The sequence below is a fragment of the Bidens hawaiensis genome, unplaced genomic scaffold (genome assembly GCF_021521415.1).
Source record: "Bidens hawaiensis isolate Kalapana, Puna unplaced genomic scaffold, B.hawaiensis_p1.1 tig00008505_1, whole genome shotgun sequence".
NCBI classification, from domain to species: domain Eukaryota; kingdom Viridiplantae; phylum Streptophyta; class Magnoliopsida; order Asterales; family Asteraceae; genus Bidens; species Bidens hawaiensis.
This window is the reverse complement of record NW_027491606.1, coordinates 986,456-993,115: the sequence shown is the minus strand read 5'-3', so window position 1 is coordinate 993,115 and position 6,660 is coordinate 986,456.

Sequence of the window (6,660 nt, the reverse complement as noted above, 5' to 3'; positions counted from 1 at the left end):
GTTGTTGAAGTTGGAGTTGTAATTGTTGTTGGGATTGAAGTTGTTATTGTTGAATCTTGGCTGATTTTGTTGGTATTTCTGCTGACCTCTTGGTTGTTGATTATGGAATTGATTCATCTGAAAGTTTCTTGGTTGATTGCACTCTCTTGCAAAATGACTAGGTTTCTGACAATTGTAGCAAATTGCTTTTGACTTGACAAATCCGATCCTGTCATTTGGACCAGAAACCAAAGACCTACCAGTTCTGTTATACAGCCTTTTACTTCTCAAAGCCAACATGGCAGCTTGCCATTTCAAATCCATGTCTTCCAAATCATCTGCATCAATTTGCTTTAAGTCATCTTGTACCACACTTGTGTGAATCAAGTTCTTTGCAACAAAGGCATTATATGACTCAGTGAACACAGAAAGTAAGGCATGTGTTTCATTGCCTTGTCCGTTTCCACCACTAGAATGAGGTAAATTCCCACTTGCCATAGAGGCAGAATCAGTGTCATCAATTAGTTGCACATTGAACCTCTGCTGATTTCCTTGATTACTTGTGCTACCTCCAATGAAAGACTTTGGAGTATCAGCATTATGCTTACCTGGTTCTTCAATGATGGGAATTTATTGTTGATTCTTGGTAGTCAAGTTACCCATTGGTGCAATCAATGCATTTGAAACATTGAAGCAGGGTCTTTCTTCCTTAATCATTTCATTCTCTATCATTTCAAGTTCTGCGGCCTGAAGAAAGCATATTACATCATCCAATTTCAATTCATTGAAATTATGCTTCTGAAGGATGAACTTGCAAGAAGTATACCATTCCTTTGGCATTGAATTGAGTAACTTTGTATTTAAATCAAAGTCAGTCATTACATAATCAGTTGTCCTCAATTCATTCACAATAGCTAGAAAACGTTCTAGAATTGATTTTAACCTTTCTCCCTTCTTATACTTGAACCTTTCCAACTGTTGCTTCAATCTTTGCTTCTTAATATTTTTCAGTTCAGTATTCCCTTCATACATCTCAAGTATGGCATCATACATTTGTTTGGCAGTTGTATGATGTGCCACCTTGGTTAAAATCTCCCAAGACAGTCCTAGCTTAATCATAGCTGAGGCGCTGTCATCCACCTTTCTCATTCTTCTCTTACAGCAGCAGTTCCAGCTGTGTTTGCACCTTCCTCAACTGCAGCTTGTGGACCATTTTTGATGGAGTTCCACATATCAACATCATTGTAGCATACGGCTGCTTCAAAAAGCACTTTCCACTTGGTAAAGTTTTCCTATCCATACAATCTTGGTATCCTGTTAGTAGACACCTCTTATTCCTCATATCCAGACATTTTAAAAGACTTAAAATCAGTTTCTTTGTAAAAATCAAAGTTTTAAAATAATCAGATCTTAAAATAGGTTGTTCAGATCTTATGTGTCTGATATGATTAGAGAAAGATTTAGATATAAAGATTAAAGCTTTAACTGAAATAAGGAAGAGAAAACACCGGTAAATTGTAGATCTAGAAGAAAATTGAAGAACAGAGCTGCTGACGTCACAAATCAATGGAACAGTGGTCAGCTTACGTCATCTTTCTTCAGATCTTCAATCAGCAACAAGAATCTTTCCAAAATAGCAGCAACAAGCTCTGATACCACTTGTCAGGTCCCTGATTTCAGCTGGATCTTACTCAAATCATGTCATAACTTACACAAATAATTGTGTCGACAAGGGAGTTGATGACGGGTTGCTATATTTAGAAAGATTACCTTTTGTTAAAGGCGGAATCAATAACAAACATATGATTTCTTTATCAGTATTCAAAGGTAACCAACACAAACAAGATTCACTCAAAAGATTTCCATTTATATAATATAAATCATACAAAGTGGATAATCGATTTAGGGTTTCTTGAAGGAAGGTTTTATCCGTACTATATTAAGACAGCCGTCACACACACAATATTCTTTTTTAATTAATGTGTCTGTCTGCCTTGTGTGTGCCGCAGGAGGTTGCCTTAAATTATTCTATTTATAGGCCTGACAACTCCTTTACAGCTGTCATTCCTTCAAGAAACCCTATCCGATAATACATATTCAAATTACAAATTCAGAAATAATCCTAAGTGTAAAACAAGTCTTCCGGGTAGGCTTGCATCAATCTTGTCTTTCCGAGTATGCTCTGCCATTCTTTAGGACTTGGTAATATAGAAGTGTGCTTGGAATCAGTTTTCGGGTAGACTTTACTTGAAGAGTATTTTATCAAGTAAAATACTCACCGGGTAGACTTCAATCTTCTTGACTTTGTCAGACTTTGCCCGACTAATCCTTATAAGCAACCTTGTTCTTCAATGGTCCTTTCAACCTTTTTCTAGAGAATAGCTTATTAGCAAAGTGTTCTTGGTCGCACTGTTCCTTGCTTGAGTTGAACCTTGCCCGATCATACTTGAGATATATCATTAAATCATCAAGCCTACCTGGACCATACTTATTAATGAATACCTTGCCCGGTCTTCCAATTACTTGGCTTCATGAGCTTGGTTAGCCTAGAGCTTACTCGGAAGTGAACTTTACTTGGCTATGAAGAACAAACCTGCTTGATACAGTGCACCATGCCCGGACTTGCATAAACTAGTGAACCTTGCCCGGTAATACACTAATTTGCAAACCCTGCTCGGATGTTCACTAAAGAAGACTTGCAGAAGATAACCTTGCTCGATTGACAAAATATCGTGCCCGGCTAAGTAAAAGCTTGCTCGGAGGTCTAAGGTGTGCCCGGATCCATACTTAGCGAATTCTGAGGAGGTTGAGAAGATTCCAATCTTCCATATGTCATACAGAACAAGTCTTTGACTTAACAATCTCCCCCTTATGTCAATTTCTTGACTCAACACAAAACCCTAATCCTGAACCATTTGACCTTTCACCACCCCAGTCACCATCCTCATCTCCTCATTTTTCTCTTTCAACCGAAAACTTTGATCTCTTAACGGAAAATTCACATTTAATCAAGAAATAAAGAATTTGAAGAAGTAATTGCTAAGACACTACAAGAAATTCAATCGCGAAAATCACAAGTCTCTGAGGTTAAGAAGACCTCAGATGGACCAAAATAGTAGGAAAATATTGGTAGTGCTGGAGTTGATAATGATAATTCACTGAAAATTATTAATCTAATATATGTGGAACTTGATGAAGATGAATTGATTGAAGCTGATATTAGTGTTGATCCAATTATGGAATAAATTGTGGAAGAAGTTGTGAAGACTGATGTGATAATGGAGGATGATTTCTATATGGTGATTTTGATGATATAGAAACTTTGATAATAAATGAAGTGGAAGGTGATGATAATGAATTGAAAGATTTATTCAATGAAATTGATGAAATGCCATCACAGATAAACAATTGGGTATTGAACTGGATGTTAAGAGAATGAAAGAAGAAATAACTAGAAAAATTTTTGAAGAATGTTATCAAGCCATGTAGAAAAATTATAAGTGAAGAGATGGAAGGGCCTGCCAATATTGTGAGTTATGCAAGGAAGAAGAAGATAAATGGGCCAAACATGCCAGTTCATGAAGGAGTCAAAAGACAGAAAACTAAAGATGTAAGGGAAAAAGAAGAGGAAACACATGAAGATCCACTAAAAGTTGTACCATTAAGGATAATACGGCCTGAAGATGGGGATGAAGGTGATTTCCAGCAGAGTTTATGCAAACTGACAATATGAATCAAAATGAACCACAAATTTTTTGCTTTGGAAGATCTACCTTATCAAGATGATGTTGATGGAGAGCTTGAGAAGGAACATGAGGTTGAACACTAATATGGGCCAAGTTATATATAAATATTACATAATTTTTAAATGTTTTGAGCTAGGTTTTTATTGAATATTATTCTTAGTTGGCTCATATGTAAGTTTTTAAGATTTCAAGGGACAATGAGCAAAAATTGAGTATTTTATCCAACCTTGAGACCAACGAGTGGACTAGAAGACAATTATTATTATTATTATTATTATTATTATTATTATTATTATTATTATTATTATTATTATTGTTATTGTTATTATTATTATTAATGGTTTATTAATTACTAAATATTATTGAATTCACTGATTGATTAATTCGTATTACATTGCTGAATATTACTTTAAACACCAAGGTAACATGTAATGATTTAATTTTTGATGAATCGTCATATAAGTGGAAGGCTCGATCAATTAAAAAGAAGAAAGAGAATTTGAAGAAACATATATAACTCAGCAAAATTCAACCCAATTTATTATGAGTTTTAGTAAATTCAATGTTTGATGAATTAAATATCAAGAAAGAATGATGAACATGGGCCACCAAATAATTATTCTTGGGCTTTATAGTTGGTTACAACATAAAAACAAAAAGTAAAAAGGATCAAGTTACGTAAAAAGATGGGAGAACCCTACGAACAAAATAAAGAATGGACGAACAAGGGTCCGACATCAAGGAGGGATGCCACAAAAAGAGAGAAAGAGAAAAGCGCATTGTTTCGAGCAGAGAACGTTCGACACCTACTCATCCAAACATTATTATTATTTGTTTTGATTTTATTTTATTCTTTTTAAATTTAGTTTTCGAACCTTATTTATTTGGTTTGTTCTTGAGTATGGTTGTTGGCTAAACCCCTTAGACCGCCTAGGTTTATGATAAATCGATGTTGATGTTTGATTTTGTTTGTATTATTGCTCTCGATTATGTGTGTATGAATCAGTAAAGAGTTTGCTATTATTTATTCGATGCATATGTGTACTGGGTTTTATCTGATGAATTTTATTGTTTTACAGTTCCTTCGTGATTGTCTGTCATATAATAGGATTAGGTTAGGTCATTTACTGTGTGTTCTTGACTTGTTTGTGCTTGATTTACAATAAGATCATAAAAATAATATTATTATTCAAATAAATAAAAGTGTGCTGCTAATCTAAAAAGTTGTAAGGTGATAGATTATTTAATAGGTCTTTGTTGATGAAGATTGCTAGATTTAGTTCTTCATAAGGAGCCCGTCTAGGTTTGATTTATCATCTTTGTCTATTGAGTAGAATGAATTTATTTAACTACCTTTGATTTCCGCGCTGTAAGGTAGGATTTCGTTTAAAAGTACTCGTACATAAGTAACCAGATAACCGTAAGGAAATCTAATATTGAAGTTGTTGTTTTAAGAACTTAATATAAATCCATATGTGTCTTCTTAAAAAGGGTCAGGGGTCTTGTTCGGGTTTTTTTGAATGGGCTATTTTTTTCTCAGATCCATAACAAATCATTTTTCCAATTAACTGATAACTGAAACTTAGGGGATTGTAGGCTAGGTGGTTACTTTCCATTGATTTAATTAAATCTAAGCTCTAAGTTAAGTCGGAGTTAGTTTTATAAATTAGTTTAATTAAGTTCATTAGTACCCCTCCCTCCCTTAATAAATATAAAATAAATAGTCGTGTCATTAGTACAGTCTAATTTAGCTAGTTTATGTAATTAAAAGATTCTCGTGGGTTCGATATCTGAACATACTTTGCTGTACTAGAGTCGACCATTTCACTTGCCGGTTAGTAGTTTTAGTTAAGTTAAGTGTCTAGAATTATTACTTAGTATCCAGATTAGTTTATTTTTATTTAATAAATATTATACTACTTTTAGCACATCAAACACACTTCACCTCAAGTACACACGAGCCATCAGCATGTTGAAATTATAACGGCCAGAATGGAAAACTTGAGAAGAAAAGATCCAAGGATTATTGTTCTGTTGAAACATGTCATGTAGTATGAAATATTCAAGGATCTGAATGACAATGATCTTTGTCATTGGGTTTATAAGAAGTGTGAAGAAGAAAAAGAAAAAGAAGAAAAGAAATGAATATTGAACTTTTGAAAAGGTGCTAATATCATTTGAACAAAATATCCAACGAGGATATTATAAAGATTTGTAAACCCTTGAAAGAAAGAGATGAAGAGGAAGTGAAATAAAAGGATAAGCAAAGAGCTATGGAATAATTCGAATGAAAGAGAAAAATTTTGAGAAGATTTGGAGGAAAGTGTGGATATTTGGTGGAGAATGGATACCCCTTTGAAAAGGTAGAAAGAATGATTAAAAAGGAAGTTGAAGCAAAATTCAACTTACTTTCTAAAAGCGCTAACGATGAAGAAAGGGTAACTGCATAGCCCAAGAAAGAGATGGATGAGAAAGATAGGCTTGAAAAGGAAAAGGCTGTTCTTATTGTTGATTAAGAGAATTTGCTGGAAAGACTAATGATAGCCAGAGGTGCTCATGTAGACCTCAACTAACTATCTAAAACTCAGAAGAAAGACCAATATGAGTTATTTTAGAAAAAATACAAGAAGGATTTGGAACAACAAAAGAAGATTGATAAAAAGACAACAACATCCTCCTCTAGTCATCATCCAACTGATATGAAAAGAAAAATGTGTGAAGAAGATACTTTATTCGATGGCAAAATTCAAAAATATGATTCATCAGAACCCTCAAAGCAAACTGGAGATGTTTGACCTTGGTATTTTGAGGAAAGAATAAACATTTTGAAGAAAGTCATGATTGCCAAGGGTATGCCCAAAGGTGTTTTCGATAACTTGGGTAAATCTCTATTGAGGGAGATATTTGAAAGGGAAACAAGATTGTACCATGAAGA